Raw genomic sequence first — 17508 nt, forward strand, 5'->3', positions numbered from 1 at the left:
GTGGGGACAGATGTATTAGTGTTGATTAAGTTGGAACCTTTGGATTAGGTTGTTTCCATGGAGATATGACCCATCCAACTGTAGGTGATAATTCTGATTGGATAATTCCCATGGAGGCGTGCCCCCACCCATTCAGCCTGGGCCTTGATTGGTTCACTGGAGTCTTATAAAGGGGCTCACAAACAGAAGAACCTCAGAGCTACAAGTTAGAAAGACATTTTGAAGACAGCTGTTGAAAACAGACTTTTGCTCTGGAGAAGCTAAGAGAGGACAAAATGCCCCAAGAGCAACTGAGAGTGACATTTTAGAGAGGAGCTACAGCCTAGAGAGGAACATCCTAGGAGAAAGCCATTTTGAAACCAGAACTCTGGAGCAAACGCCAGCCACGTGCCTTCCCAGCTAACAGAGGTTTTCCGGATACCACTGGCCATCCTCCAGTGAAGGTACCTGATTGCTGATATGTTACCTTAGACACTTTATGGCCTTAAGACTGTAAGTGTGTAACCAAATAAACCCCCTTTTATAAAAGCCAATCCATCTCTGGTGTTTTGCATTCTGGCCGCATTAGCAAACCAGAACCCAATCTTTATCTGCTTTCTATCCTGGCTTTGAATTCTCTCTTCATTTCTAGAAACTGGGGCTTTCCCTTTCTTTCTCACATGCTATGATTTTTTAATTGCTATATTTTCTCTAGCATTTTTATGTGTTTGGAAGTGACCACTCCCTTCATGTCATCTCAGCTTACCACATTCTCAGAAAGCCAGCTTTAATTTTTTGGCAATACCATATTCCTCATATTGCTATATAATCTTCATCATGTGTATTAAAAGAAGGGGTAATTTTGATCAAGCATGTTATACTCATGAGGAATGCTGTAGTTCTACTAGTAGTTATGTTAAAATTCAAAATCTTGCCTAGCTCTTTGGGGTGAAGACAGTCTTAGTTGTTAAGTTATATTAGTTATCAATTATATGCTGGCAGCCTACTTACTATGTGTAAGGTATTTTGTGATCAACTGATAAGTAAGATACAAACCATGTACAAAGCTAACCAAGAAAACTGAAAGTTACTGGTGACATAAAATAGTTTACCGAAAAATGCTGCAAGATAGCAAAGAAGGGTGAGATTATTTCTAGCTAGAAAGTTATCTTGGAGGAGGATTCCACAGTTAGCTTGAAAAATAGGTATAATTGAAGATGTAGCATTGCTTGCGGGTGTGTGCCAGATTGTACCAGTGTTCAAAGAGCAAAGAAAGCAATCACAGATGTACCTGGAATTTTGGTGTAAACCCTGGGCACAAAATAAAAGCTTAGGGATGCTTCACATCGGTGACTGGTCTTCTTTTTGTTCAAAGAATGTTGGAAAGTATTACAAAAATAATTTCTTTACAATAGTCTCAAAAGATCTTGAGGTCAAGCAACAGGTTCCAGATGTAATTACAGGACACTTCTGGGCAATGAAAATGATAATGAGAAATAAATATCTAAACCAAGGTGTCAGCAGTCTCAGGTAGCTGAGTTTCTCATTCTGGGCAGAAAGTTTGCGAGTATTGGTTGGAAACCACAGAGGTAGGGGCCGTTCTGTGGTCCTGGGGATTGTGACTATTGGCTGAGGGTTAAGCATTCACAGGAGAGCAGAGGAGAAGGCAGGCAGGAAACAGAGATGGGAGATGCTACTGGGGTTTCCTCGGTGGATTTGCTGTTACTAGATAGTTCCCAGGGAGAAGGCACTGCCGAGCATGCAGCCAAACATTTAAAAAACATGTTAACCTACCAATAATGACAGGTGATATTAGTAAGCCTGTATACAGCTCTCCTTGTCTTTGGAGCATTTAAGAACATTGGCTAATCAATTAAAATGTCTTTTTCCTGGTACCGATCTGGGCTCTGAAGGCGGAGACCCCTGTGTGCACAGCGAGGCAGGAGGTGTCGGGACACAGCCCATGGGCGTCCTGCGCCTTGCGGCCTCCGCGGGGCACACTGTCCAGTTCCACCTGCTCCGTTTCCCAAGGTGAAGCTCAAAAAAGGGCCTGCGCTGTTTTCCCTTTCTTTCTTTGGGGTGGAGGAAACACAGACCATTTTTCCCCCGAGGTTCTCTTCTTTCTGTGTTACTGTTCCTGATAAAGGCAGATAAAGCAACACCAAGTCCCCAGCACCTTTCTCCCCTCTTCCTTCCATTTCCTGTGCAGGCAGGCTTACCTGGAAGGTGGGTTTACCAGGGTCAAGCCTACCTTGAGGGAAGACTTACCTGTGGACTTACCCAGAGTGCAAGTTTACCTGGAGGATGGGTTTACCCAGAGGGCAAGTATACCCCGAGGGCAGGCTTACCCAGAGGGCAGGCTTACCTGGAGAGCAGGCTTACCTGGAGGATGGGTTTACCCGGAGGGCGGGCTTAACTGGAGGGTGTGTTTACCTGGAGGATGGGCTTACCTGGAGGACCTCTCCCGGGCCTCTGTGTCCTCAGGTGCTGCCTAGGCCGCTGTTTGGGGTCAGGGCCTTCTGCTGTCAGGCAGCGACCCCCAGGCCCCTGGGCTCCCTGGGCCAGCGAGGGCATCACGGGGTGGCTCTGGGCCTGCCAGACCACCATGAGGCCGACAGGCCTTCGCCCCCCACTCGCAGCTGGTCACGTCGTCGCCAGGAGTCCCAGGGGCAAAGCTGCGCCCCTCTGCTGTGTGGCTCTCCCTCCAGCAGCACTAGTGACCTTGGGGCACTGCCTTGGGCATTTTTCCAGGGCAGAGCCGTCTAAAGTCAAAATTGCAGGATCTCTTTCGGCTTGTGTGCAAGTCTTCCTCAAACCAACGTAAAAAACCTACCTCAGCCTGTGGCCTCCTCCCCAGGTAGCCTTACCTTGCCCTCGGGCCTCTGAGAAGACCAGGAACCGCAGGAGCCCTCCCCGTCATTTAGGGTGCAGACCTGAGCGTTTTTCTCTCATAGGTGAGTCTCTTGGAAACTGAATGCACAGAAGTGGTTTGTGTGTGTGTGTGTGTGTGTGTGTGTGTGTGTGTGTGTGTGTTTGACAATTTAAAAGCAGAGTGCTTTTTATTATTACTATTCTGTCATCAATATTTCTATGACCTCACTGTGAACAATCTTATAGTTGAAATTTCGTTTTCAGGAGAAAAGGTGAGTGGAGAGTTAAATAGACGTAATCCTCAAATTTTAAAAGTAAACCTGTTGGAAACTGAAAATGTGTGAGTTGGTGACTTCCAACCAGCCCCCTGGTTTCTCTTCCCCCCCGAAAGAAGGAGGTGGCCTGCTGAGAAGCCTCTGCCCCAGAGGCAGGCCCCCTCCCCTGCCCCTTGCCCTGGCTCTTTAGTTTGCTTTTTAACTCTCTTGCTTGCGCTGTGTCTCGTCAATGCATCAGTTACTGAGACACTGAGGATTTCTTTGGAAGCAAACAGACACCTGTGGTGGAATCGACTCATATATAAGCAAAGGTCAATTCATGGAGAGTGTTTCAGAATAAAATGCAGGCCCCTAAAAGAAGGGGAGGAGGTTGGCAGGAAGGATGGGAGCCCACAAGGAAGACACCTGCGGCCCATTGGTTTCCCTTCTGCTGCTGACACGGGCTTGCGCTGCTCCCGCCACGTTGTGAGAGTCGCTCATTGTGTGAACCTGGACCAGAAGAGTGTGCAAGTGCAAGGATGTAGAGGCAGACTCAGCGCCTGGAGCTGCAGTGCGCGCGCTTCAGTTTGTTCTGTTCTGGTTTATCTTGACTTGAAGGTAGGAAGAGGAAAGAAGCTTGAAATCCAACTGAATCTTGCCTGGTGTTTCAAGAAAGAAGTGTAAATCCGAGATCATAGAATGGATGTCCCTTATCCTCAAGTGGGGTTTTCTTATATCTTTCTTAATAAAATAATATAACATGACTTTCTAGAGCAGAGTGAAAGAATATAAATTAAATATAAAAACTTTCTAAAATTATCCAACACAAGCTTTGAACCCTCTACACATATATTTTTATGACCTTTTATTTTCTTTCAATGTCTTTCTGTGGACAATCCCACATGCATTAAGGAGTATAATTATTTGACTTATACAGAATGTGAGCCCAAAATTCTATTTTCTAGTTTTCTGATCAGCATGTCATTTAACTTCAATCATTATAATCACATTAGTAACCCGTTTACACACACATGCACACACATACTAAACAGGTGTGAGGGTGTCATTTATACGTATCTACACACATGCCCATATATATCAATATCTATTATACATATAGAAATACACATTCATATATGCACAGATATATTTGTAATTATTCCATTTCAGTTTCAGATTTTACATAACTTTGCTTGTTTGTCTCAGCTCTAAATTCTATTTTAGGCATTTTGAATAAACTTCAAATACCATCATTTCTCACTGTGGCCAGAGTAGCAATCTGCTAATTTGGCACAGTTACCAAATTGAGACCAACTTGTGCACCATGGCTCTAAAATGGTAGCTGGTCAATAGGTTTGTGAATCCGTTAGGATGGTGGCTGGTTAGTAGGCTAATGTGAACTTAGAAAAATACAAGAATGAAAATTAGGATGGTGTTCCAGTTTGCTAATGCTGCCCGTTATGCAAAATACCAGAAATAGAGTTTATTTGGTTACAAAGTTACTCTTAAGGCCACAAAAGTGTCCAAGCTATGGCATCAGCAACAGGGTACCTTCACCAAAGGAAGCTGGGAAGGCATGTGGTTGGTGTCTGCTGATCCCAGGTTGTGTTCCAAAATGGCATTCTCTAAAATGTTGCTCTCATGATGTTTTGTCCCCTCTCAGCTTCTCCAGAGCAAAAGTCTGCTTTCAAAGGCCATCTCCAAAATGTCTCTGTAAACTGCAGCTCCTCTCTCAGCTTCCGTGCATTCTTCAAAGTGTCCCTCTTGGCTGTAGCAAGCTTGCTCCTTCTGTCTGATCTTATATAGTGCTCCAGTAATTTAATTCAGACCCACCCTGAATGGGTGGGACAACACCTCCATGGAAATTATCCAATCAGAGTCATCACCCACAGTTGGGTGGGTAGCATCTCCATGGAAACACTCCAAGAATTACAATCTAATTAACACTGATAGTTCTGCCCACACAAGACTACATCAAAGATAATGGCATTTTGGGGAACATAATACATTCAAACTGGCACAGATGGCATCCAAATATTAGGTGTACTGATTTGATCTGATTTAAAGAAGTGGGCTGGTGGAGAGTGGGATGAGAGGGAGGCTCTGTAGGCCCCTGGGTCATGCCCCTCGGGCCAGCAAGCAGTCTTGGGCAGCCACGGCACCACCATTACTCATGGGCCGTGCAGTGAGAGCAGAGACTCGGCCACAACTTGCTGTCTCACCAAGACCAATTAGACAGACAAAGAAATCTTTCTCCCAGAAGTGGTATATGCACAAAATAAAAATCAGCCAATTTTTACGGAAGGCCAGTGGGACCCCCAGTTTTCTATTTTTTGACAACCATGTAGAGGAGAAAATACAAAATTGAAATTTGGAAAGTATGCATTATTGCCCAGTTAGCTTTTGTTGTCATGACCATATTGTTCTGTAATAGATAACACTCAATTCTTCATGTAAATGGAATCCCCACATTCAATTTAACACAAAGAGGCTATATTATTTTAGTTTAGGGACTTTGAGCTTCAAATTATATTTGCTTAGTGGTCCCTTGGTGTTCAACCTCCACCCAACACTCATGGATTTGATGTCTTGATGCAGTCAAAAAGGGGAGAGAGTATGCAGTTCATGCACCCCAAGAACATGAGCTGGAGGACAGGGCTGTGGGCAGTGAGTGGGGGTCTTAGGTCAGAGATTTCAGAGATGGAGCAACTCAAGTGTGTGAGCACAGGAGCTTGTCGCTGAGTGGGGAGAGGGTGAGGAAAGAGAACTGTGGTCATGAGGTAAAAAACGGTGTGGCCCAGATATTAGAAGGATCGTCTGTGTGTAGATACTGAAGTCACTAATGGAACTTATGAAGACATGATTTGAAACCACAAAATTTTGTTTTCATAAAAGAAAGGCAAGGTCTACTTTCACATTTCACACATTATGTCAATTGACAACAACCTAGTTTCATACATACCTCCCAGAGAAAGAAAGAAAAGAGAAAAGATCTGCCCATGAAAAGTTTAGACAATCTTTAACTTTAGCCATTGTTTTCATAAGCAGAATTCTCAGTACCTCTTTCAAGGAAACACTCTCTCTCTATATATACATATATCTTAGTTTGGCCATCTGGGGAGCTGTAGAAGAGCTGACAAATGGGATTACTGTCATGCCGTATTAGCGACAGGAGAATATTTGTGAGCTGAATGAAATTTGATAAGTACTTACGGTTTATCCTAAACATAATTGTCACATGACATATGATATCTAATCATCTACCGTGGGCCAGGAGGCCAGATTCCGCCTGAGTTGTGGTAACTCCTACATACAAATTGGCCACCCAACTTCATTCACTTTCTTTCAGGCACAGATAGTCTTTTGTCAGTTGTACCATATTGTCAACCCCTCATTCACCTTAAAATAAGGAAGCTGCTCATTTAAATTCATTATTATGTGAGTGACTCCCCCAGGACCCCTCTGTCTAACCCCACATGTCTGAGGCTGACACCCTCAGTGCCAGGCTCCATCGCTGCGGGCCGTGCACGCCAAAGGCCACCCTTCTCTTGCCAAGTCTCTTTCCGGCCTCCTCGTTCCCTCTTCATTTGCACCATCTTCTGTTGCAGTCTTTAGGGAACCAAGCAGCCCTCCGGTTTATGTCATAAAACAAATGATTTCAATGCATTATTGGTGTAGAGCAGGGGTCAGCAAAAGACAGCCTGGGGTCAAATGCAGCCCCCGTATTTTCTAGGGCTGCTTTTGTGCTGCTAAATGGCAGACATGAGTAGCTGCCACAGACATCTTCTGGCCCACAGAGATGTACACGTTTACTGTGGGCCCTCTCCAGCTCCTGGCCGAGAGGACCAGTCCCAGGCTGCATTAGGGAATTTTAAGGAGAGGATGTTCTCATCTTTCCCAAATGTGACTGTGGTCTAAATTATTACAATACTTTTTACAAGAATATCCTGGTCCTCTAATCCATTCCAGATGAAGCCAAAAGATTATTTTTATTATATACTGTGATGGTTAGGTTCATGTGTCAACTTGGCCAGGTGATGGTGCCCAGGTGTCCAGTCAAGCAAGCACTGGCCTAACCGTTGCTGTGAGGATATTTGTGGCTGGTTAATGAACCAGAAGGCTGATTTATTAAATCATCAGTCACTTGGCTGCAACTGTGACTGATGACATCAACAAAGGGCATTGTCTTCCACAATGAGAGAATGCAGTCGGCTGGATTTAATCCAATCAATCAGTTGAAGACTTTTAAGTGAGACAGATAGGGGACCTTCACTTCTTCTTCGGCTGACCAGCGAAGCGTTTCCTGAGGAGTTCATCGAACACGTTCCTCGAAGTTGCCAGTTCGTTTTCAGAGGAGTTCATCAAACATCTTCATTGGAGTTGCCAGTTTGCTGCCTGCCCTATGGAATTTGGATTCATGCATCCCCACAGTTGTGTGAGACACTTTTATATTCATAGACATGTCTCATTGATTCTGTTTCCCTAGAGAACCCTAATATATACTTGTTTTGATTATATTATTTACTGTCTCAAAAGTCTTCAATGGCATTATATAACCTTTCTAATGAACTTAGAATTCAAGTTGACTCCATCTGATGGTTGCTTAACTTCCCAGCTTTTACTTCCCTGAGTGTTCTAATTAATATTTCGCCAATGTGTGCCGCAGACACTTCCTCAAGACAACTGCCAGGCCTTGCTTATGCTTGGTCTCTGTAGTGGTTTTACTAGATCTCTGAAATTATTTGATATTCCTCTTTACAGAAGATGGAGCTAATTCCTCTCTGGATTTAGCACGTCGTTGTTAAACACCTGGAGTCTGGTGTAAAGTGACGCTGTGTGACTGACTCCTGGGCTATGTCCTACAAAGTATGGTTCCCGCCGGGTTCTGTCCCTCTTGGACCCCACGCAGCCCTGCTCTGAGGACACCCAAGTGGCCCTGTGGAGACTCCACCAGGCAGGGCCCGTCCTCTTGCCCACAGAGGGCACTGACTTGGCAGCATGTGAGCGAACCCCACCTCACCCCACCGCTCAGTCGAGACTTCGGGTGAAGCCCCAGCTGGAGTCCTGACTGTAGCCTCACGAGAGAACCCAGGCCAGGACTTCCTGCCTCCAAAGTCCTGGCCCACAGAGATTGTGAGAAATGATAAACATTTATTACTTGAAGCCACTAAGTTTGGGGGTATTTTCTATGCACCGATAGACAAATAATGCACATCCTGACACCACCATCTTCGTCTCTTCCACCACTTTCCATCTGTGAGGCCTTTCCTGGCAAACATTTATTATTTGAAGCCACTAAGTTTGGGGGTATTTTCTATGCACCGATAGACAAATAATGCACATCCTGACACCACCATCTTCGTCTCTTCCACCACTTTCCATCTGTGAGGCCTTTCCTGGCATCGAGCCGTCTTGAGAAAGCTGCTTCAATGCTTTTGCCTTAGATTCCTCAGGTGAGGATAATCATAGTCCTCTAGGATTGATGGGGGACTGCATGAAAGAACACAAGAAAATTAACAGGGCCTGAGACACAGTGAGGCTCAGTGTAAACTAACTGGTATTTTAACAAAGACACCGTCACAGCCATCACAGTCGTAAGTGATCCTTCTCCCTCTGAACTTGGTGTGTCTTCCCGGCTCACTTCTCACACAGTCGCTTTGTTTTCAGGATTTTCACATTGGTTTCTTCCCCTTGCAAGACTTTAGACTTCTAGAGGGCTGAGTCTCTGTGTTTTGTCTCTTTCATCACCAATAGGACTTATTACATATTAGCACAAAACAAGTTACACATTTTTAAAGTAAATGGATGATTCTAGTCTGAATTTTTTTCCGATTGATCAGAAGCTATTTGAAGACAGATGGGTGCAAAACCGAAAGTGCACTGACAGCTGCTTACTTGTCCTGTTGTTCTGTTACTAAGACAAGCCAAACCGTTAGAGGATCCCCAGAGTTCGTTTCAGTGACGGATCCCGAAGGTGGATTATGGGGGCTTCCCCTACCTGCAGTTGTGCATGATAAGATATATATCTCAGAATTGTTTTATTTCTTTATTTTCTTTCTTGTCTTTTAGTTTAATAACAAAAGGATCGGTAAGCTATCATTTCTTGGAACTGGTTAGGACTTGCACAAAGAAACTGTTTTTACTTTGATACGGGGGTCTCTGTGCTTGCTGTACTACTTCCACATTCTCAAATACAGACTTCATAATGTGCTCATCTAGGAAGGCAAAATCAACCTTCAAATGATAACTATTTACAGAAAGTTAATCAAGTGGTCCTAAGCTCCATGAAGATGAACTGGGGTCAGTCCACTTTGCCTATTAAGATTTCAAAGATATCTGGTTGGATTACTTTCACAGGACAAAGTTGTTTTCCTCTGGGGTTTAGAAAGAATTAAAACAACAAGAAGACTAAGCTCTACAGTTAAACCTTAGGAAAAACAGACTTTTAATACAACTACAATTTGCCAAGCCTCAGCAAACTGCCTGTGTGAACCACCTGCAGGGTTTCAGGTATTTGTATGGCGATGTTCCCTTTGGTGAGGGCAGATTACCAATTAGCCAAACATATAGGAGGTGATTCCACAGAGCACTCCAACATTTAAAAGCAAATCACACCTGCAAAGTCTTCCGGGGCATCCAGTCGAGATTTTTCTTGAGAATCACGGTAGTCCAACCTCGATGCATCATAGTGCCTTGATGAATTTGTGCAAGGATTTTCCAGTAGGACCTTCAGTCTGTCTGTCTGTTCATCCTTAAGGAGTTCGAAAAGAGGCTTGTTAATGCAAATAATCCAAATAGAAGGAGGAGAAAATGTTAATCTTTGTTTCCTCCAATAACCCCTGGCCCAAGGCCTAAACATGTGGGAATGTTGGATGGAGGCTTATGCTAAACCAAGATGGTGCTAATTTGGTTTATATTATGCATAGCCCAGATATTTGTTTCATTCCAGAATGAGCAGGATATTGAATGGCAGAAGATTTCATCACTCCTTGGTCACCTTGTGATATTTTCAAAGTACATTCACCTGAGTTACAATTATGGAATACAAATAAGGGAGGGAACAAGGGTTTCCATTTGATTTTCAGATATGTTGGTCTTGATAATTGCATTGAAACTGAGAGTTATGAACTTAATCATGTATGGATAAACTGGGAGTCATTTTACCCACAATAGATGAACAGACACTTGGCTTTGCTAGCTGACTCTCAGAGGTGGGCTTGCAACTCTAATCTGAGTTGAGCATCATCCTCAATGTTCTGTAAAAGACAGAGAAGTCAACAAAGGAGAATATTACAATATGGTGAGAACCAGTGTATGAAAGGAAAATGGGAAGACATAATCCTTTGAAGTTAAATGATCAGAATTTGCCAACACTCTGGAGAAAATAAAAATGCTTCTTGGAATCTTATTGGAAATTTAAGCACCCCAACTTATGGGAAAGATACATTAATAGCAATATCAACACAATGAGAAGATGACTCTCATGAAACGCTGCTTATCAGAGTGTTGTTTGAAATTGGACATGGAGTGTCTCCCAGTGAATTGGTTAAGGTTTTTATCCGACTGCAAGTTACAGAAGTCTTAACCACAGGGACTTAAAGAGGATGTATTTTCTGATATCATACAGCCAACAAGTCCGGGGTAGACACCCTGGGACCAGAGCAGCTGCTTAAAGACACAACCAGGGACAAGGCTCTGCTCTGAGTTGCCTTCACTGCCCTTTGCGTGTTGGCTTTTATCTTCATGTTTGTTGTGTTGAGGTCACAAAACGGCTGGGAGGGAGAGGACCTTTATCAGGAAAGCCAAAGCTTTCTCAGAAGATCTTAGACGATTTCTGCCTATATATAATTGCAGGAAACCCTGCCACATGGCAACCCCTATCTACGAAAGAGTCTGGAAATTGGGTGCTTTTGGCCGGGCCTGTTGCCATTTGAAATGAGCTTCCGGTTCTGTAATGAGGAGAACACAGAATGTGAAAAAAGAGCAGGAAATCTGGAATATCTGCTACTCCCATGCATGATCATTCTGGAGATTCCCTCCTTATATGGGAAGATTTCTTCAAAATTGTTCTTTATCTTGACCAGAAAGATCCCTAAGCAGATCTGCACACATATCTTCATTTCTTATTTAGAGAAACACTTCTCACATCTGTGAAACTACTGTAGAACTCTAAATGCACTGTGAGATCAGAGAAAGGAGAGCTCTCCACTGTCCTCCGGAGCCAGTGGGCTTCCCGAAGCCTGGAAGGACGAGCGAGGATGTGCGTGTCCGCAGGGTGGAGCGGTGGGGTGGGAGCACTCTGGCCGGGGAACCAGGATGGCGGTGGGCCCAGTCAGAGAGGACTCGCCTTATGGAACTGTGGGCAGTGAATATGGACAGGAAGGGCAGGGGCAAGGAGAGATGAATGGTGGGGTTCTTCATTCCTTATTGAAAAAAAAAATGATGATCGCAGTAAAAGCAGGGGGAAACCTCAGGGCCTCCGCCATCATCTCGGTTACTTACGGCAAGTAAGTACAATCCTCTGTAAGGTAAACAGATACCTTATTGTTTTCATTTTCATGATGCTAATGAGATAGCCTGGGGAGCTACACAGACTCACAATATGAGGAAAATATTCCTCTCAAATCACAATCAAGATGCAGAGATGCCACCAAGGCCCCGAAGATTGATAAGTTTTCTGGACTTTTGTAATCCAGTGCTTGACTTTCTTCTTTTTGAAAAAATAAGAAAATCCACGGGAAGGCACCTGCTGTGACGTACTGTGGGCTCAGGGTGGCCTGAGCTGGTCGTCCAGCCTCTCTGGGTCCTGCTTCTCAGTCCTCAGAACAAGCAGAAACATTTTTCTTCTCCTTTCCTTGAGTTTCCAAGGCATTGTGAAAATTAATGGGATGATGCTTGTGAAAATCAGAAATCCTCAGAGATTGGGTACAATGAAAATGGACTTATTCTTTACCATTATGAAGTGATTCCACAAGCAGAATGCATGCAAACAATGTATAAATATCTGCGTATGCACCCACGTTTGCCTTTATGACAGTCTGTAAAATTCAAACAGCATTCATTGATTTTTGTCTTATGATAAAGAGAAAAATAAGCAATAAAATGCACCCAGTACATAAAAACACTTCCCTTACCAATAAAAATGTGCTTAAACAGTCATTGCCATGGGCATTTTGTTGAAAAGTTGCATATTAATGACATCTACCCTCACCCCACCAAAAAAAAAAAAAACACTCGAAAGAATTCTTTGATCCCAGGAAGCGTAAGCCCTTTACAAATAACAAGGTTTCTATAAGAGAAACAAAACTGCAAAAAAAGTACCATCAAAAGCATTCAGATTTAGGAATGGTAGCAACTTGGCTAAGCCTCTCCATTCTAATTTGGTAGCTAATTGACATTGAGACTCAAAGTGCTTAATTTTCATTCGTGACACTCATCGCATTCTACTGACCTTTCTGTGGGAACTTCTTTCATGAAAACATGCCCACAGTCATTGTTTTCTGCTTTTCCTTAACTTACAGTGTTTTCTGATTTATAACAGCAGTGTGGCATAATGAAAAGGATTAGCTAATACGATTTGGCAAAGCCATCTAACTTCTCAGAGCCTCAGTTTCCTCCTCTGTAAAATGGGTAACTGCTGGATGGAGTTGTTGTAAGGAATAAATGAAATCATGTCAGAAAAATGTCTTTTACTTTGACTGGCACTTTATAGGTCTGCAAAAATATCCGCTGTCTTCTATGGTCAGTATTGACTTTAAAATTTCTAAAGATGCTGTTGGGTGTTTTAGTTAGTTACCGAGTGTAAGGAGTAGACATGGTATTATTGAATGATGAGAGAGAAAGGCATAGATGCCTCCCTTAGCTTCACAGAGTTGCTGGGGGGCATTTGTCTCTTTAGACCAGTCAGGTGTCATCTATACACAGCTCTTCAGCAAAGTTCTTGAATGTCCAAGAGAAAGGCAGTAGCTTCAAGAGCGATTTTCTCCCTCAGGAGAGTGAGATGAAGATACAAGATCCTAAGTACAATGATGTAATCCTCTCCCTGCATGCCTTCAAATATTTTAATAATCTCTCAGTTCTTCTCATTTTTGGAATCTTACAGCTACTGAAACAAAACAAAAAGCACTATTAGTCACTCCTCTATGGTATGGTAGGGATACCTGGCTAGGAGGAGAGATCAGATTCCAATTGGAATTAGTTAGATCCAATTACTCTAATTCCTTCTTTCATAAAAAGAGCAGGATGATACCCCAGAACCACAGGATATTTTCCTCATGACAAAGATAGGAACTTGGGGAGTCTATTACATTTAGATTACCTTTTAAAAATGTTCTTAGTTAATGGGAATAATCCACAAAGGTAAAATAGTTAGTGTCTTTTCACTATGTGTATACATTTCAAGTTAATATGATTTAGAACAATGAGAATGGCTATTCCTTCTTATTTTGTAGCCCTTCTCGAATCAACATACATATTAAAATAAAACCTTGTCTGCTCAATGAACTTCAAGGTATTTTAAAAGCATGCATACCCTTGGGCTTGCTATGAATATATCATTGTTGATTTCTGTTGATCCTGTTTTACAGTGATTTATTTAGATTTCCTCCCAGAGACTCAAATATCAAATGTCCAACAAATTACCCTGAGATAAAACTAGATATTTCTAATGTATTTTAAACAGTCATTAAATTACCTACATTGGCTTATCGTGTCTTCGAAATTTGCTGATCCTGCTTCTGAATGTTAATCATGGTTTCTGGCTTTTTATGTATATCGGTGAAATCTTATATCTACACATGACTTACTCCACAAAGCCCAGTGTAAATTATTCTAAGCTTCCTTTTGTATTTTTACCACTGGAAGGGGCACCTGGGTTCACAGGTAGCTGCCTCTTATCTGCACGCTCCAGAGCCTTAGGAAAATCATCCTTCAGTGCCTCAGATGTTGCATAAGAAGCTCATCTCCTAAAGGGAAGAGAGTACTAGAGAGTCACTGTGTTGCAGGTAAAAGTATGTAGGTGTTGTCAGTAGAATTTTTATTGAGCAAACAAGATAAAGTTCTACCTATTACAACCCAACATCCCTACCTCGTGTCCCTTTAGCTGGAAATATACAATATCTACCTTTGTTGCCCATCGTGATGGAGACTTTATTTAAATGGAGTTACTAATAAACAAATAAAAGTGAATATGTTTCTCCAAAGTCTGCTGAGAGATGACTTCCATGGCTTCACGCGTCTGCTAGGGCTATTTGTCTCTTCAGCGATTCTTTCGGTAGCACAAACGGGGAGCATTTCCCTCTCGATGCTATAAAGGCACATTTCTGTAGACAGAAGGGCAGAACTGAGCTTCTAGGAATCAGAACAGATGGTACAATAGGAATGCGTCACTTGTCTAATGGTTGTTAGATTATGTAGGGTAAAACCCACGGCTGCTCTACCCTCTAATGACATGAAACATCTCAGCGGCAGAAGATATGTATACAGGGAAATTTGGGAACACTAGCTTTTATTTCCTTTTACACAAAACATTTCTTCTTTTCATTACTCAGACAAAGTTTTTATCTAGATCTCTATATTAGGTATATTTGGGTGCCATAGCCTCCAAGATGAAGTGAGCCTAATTTAAATGTATGTGCCTCCTTAAATTAAATTACCATTTTGATGCAAACATTTTCTTTTTGCTTCTCCTTTTATACTTTTTCCTTCTATTTGTCATCTCTCCCAATCACTTGAAATGGATGGCTTAAAATAATTCAAATTAATCATAAGCCCCCATCTCTCCACACCCCCATGAACACCACCAATAAATTAGCTGGGGGGAAATACAGACACTGCATTTATTTAATACTTCATTTACAAAAGTTTCTTTTCCATTTGGACTCAACAAAGCTATTACTAACTAATTTAAAAAACCTCACAATATTCCATGACCAACATACAGGTATTTGGGTTGGCGATTTTGCTCGAATAATTTATTACAACCGTGAAATAGTGATTCCCAGGGGGAAAATGTCCCCATCGCTATCTTAATCAAAATAAATGTTTGATGAAGAGCTCCCAAGGATCATTTTGCTGAAGTTCAGCATTTTAGGATCTTTAGGGCATTTATTATGGATGATCATTTTAAGTCAAATTTTCATTTTACTTTGAAAAACACCAAGTCTCAAATATCCCAGGCAACCTGAGCCACACAACAATGAACAAAAACAACTTCCAGAAGGCAGCCTTAAGGTCAGATTTTATAAACTATTTCTTTGTAGGTTTTAGCTGTAATGTAACACAGTTCAAAACAAGACAATTATATCTATTGTATTAAAACAATCATGGCTAAATGTGTAGAGACAAATACAAAGATGAGCTTTAAACCTCACTGCTCATTGGAATTAGAAACCAGGGTTAAGCCCAATAGAATAGAAATTGTTTAACCAGAACATCAGAGAAGTTCTTGGTTTGCTGAGATTTTTATATTTAAATATTGTCCCTACTTCCAAAGGCAATGGCCCCTCAAGTAGTCATTTCAGGAGAGGATAATGAAGATACTCTTCACACATCATAAATCAAATGCTTGAATAGTCAATTCTCATTGCCACTCTGATAGCTTTAACATCAGTTTATTTGAAAGTATCTAATGTAGTAAATTATATGGTTGTTCTTCTATCTCCCTACTTTTACTCCCCTCTTGGCTGCATCCAGTATTTTTTATTCTTATCACTGTATTTTGGTGCATTCTCTATTAATAAAAATCCATAAATATATACAGTCTGCATATATGCAAGAATATTGCTCTCGATACTGTTCTGGTCTGAACTAGAATACATGTAAAAGCAGTCTCAAAATGGTTATTTGCCCCTACTATGTTTCACAGAATAGAATTTATTCATTTTGCCATTAATATCTATGATAACCTTTCGAATGTGTCACAAACACACACATACACAAGCATCCCCATCCACGGATGGGCTAAAGTCCATGAACAATCAGGAAATTAGAAGATTTTTATCTAAGTTAATTGAGTATAATGGTGTATTTATTTAGTGCCTGCAGCTGTCCTCATCAGTAGCTATTGTTTGATGGCTCAATGTTTGTTGAACCTGGCCAAATGATAAATTAGAATTCTTTCTGATCCCTTGTCCCCAAAGCTATTTGTTTTTCTTTTAAAAGCTCTCTATAATGTTTCCTTAATGTAGATGGTAAAATAAATAAACTTTAGGTTCAAATGTAAGTGTCAACACAGAATCCACTAATTTGCTGATTGTTGGTAATAATTAAGCAGTCTGTAAACTTGAGGCATAATGTATAAATCTAGCTCTACCCTAATGCCAGGCACATTGGAGGAACTCAACCAATGTTTTTGGAATAGGATAAATGCTTACAGAACATGACATTAAATAATGAGACCACTTTTTATAGCAAACATGCCCAAACTTGAAATGATGAAATGGGCATTGTTCTCAGTAAAGGCATCAATTTGGGAAACTATAGATGGACTCACCCCCGGGAATCCTTCAACGCCTGCATCAGGTTTTCATCGGTCTTCTCAGTCCTGGGAAAACTTAGCCCTTTAAAAGCATATTTGAATTGCTGCTTTAAGTCTGGGTAAGCCACCACCACCAACAAAGCAAAACAGGTCAAAAACAATTTCCTGGAAATTATACTCTGAACCAAATCTAAGTGTGAGGATTCTTACCATAGTTTCCCTTTGCATAATACAGAAGTTCATATCAGGATTTTCTCACAATAATACTATTAGAATTTGAAACATAAATTGAGCATATCATCAATATTAAAGAAACCCATTGATATTTTCTTTAAAAAGATCTGTAAGTATATCATAAAATTGCCCTAGCGGCCCCTCTTAAGCACTCATCATGTACTGCCTCTTATTATGATGTATGATGAGGATTCGTCTGCTTTCCTCACTTTCATCCATTAGAATATAAACAGCTGGAGCGCAGGGACCATGTCTTCTTCATATTGGTAGCTCTCACAATGCTTAACATAATTCTGTACACTAGTGGGTGCCAACATACGTGTATTGATTAAAGAGAGCCTGGCTTAACAAAGGTAGTTGGGAGGTATTGAGAATGTTGACGTTTTCCACTGTAAATTCTCATCTCTTGAGCCTAAGGTTGCCTGCTCCTGGGATCATTCTTGATTGCTCTTTTCTTCATAGCGCAGTATTTTACCAGCAACCTCTGAAAGACCAGAACAAATGTCAAGACTTCGCTGTTTCTGTTCATCACTCATGGTACTTGGAACGGTCTTCACAAAACCTCCCCCACATTTAAGTTTCTATCAGATGCAAGCACCCGTCTCTTGGTCTAAATTTGACTCTTCAGGCATCATCCCCACAGTTTATCACGCATCTGAATCAGTCAAATCTCTGACCTTTTCAAAATTTCAA

The sequence above is a fragment of the Choloepus didactylus genome, chromosome 16 (assembly GCF_015220235.1).
Source record: "Choloepus didactylus isolate mChoDid1 chromosome 16, mChoDid1.pri, whole genome shotgun sequence".
NCBI lineage: Eukaryota > Metazoa > Chordata > Mammalia > Pilosa > Megalonychidae > Choloepus > Choloepus didactylus.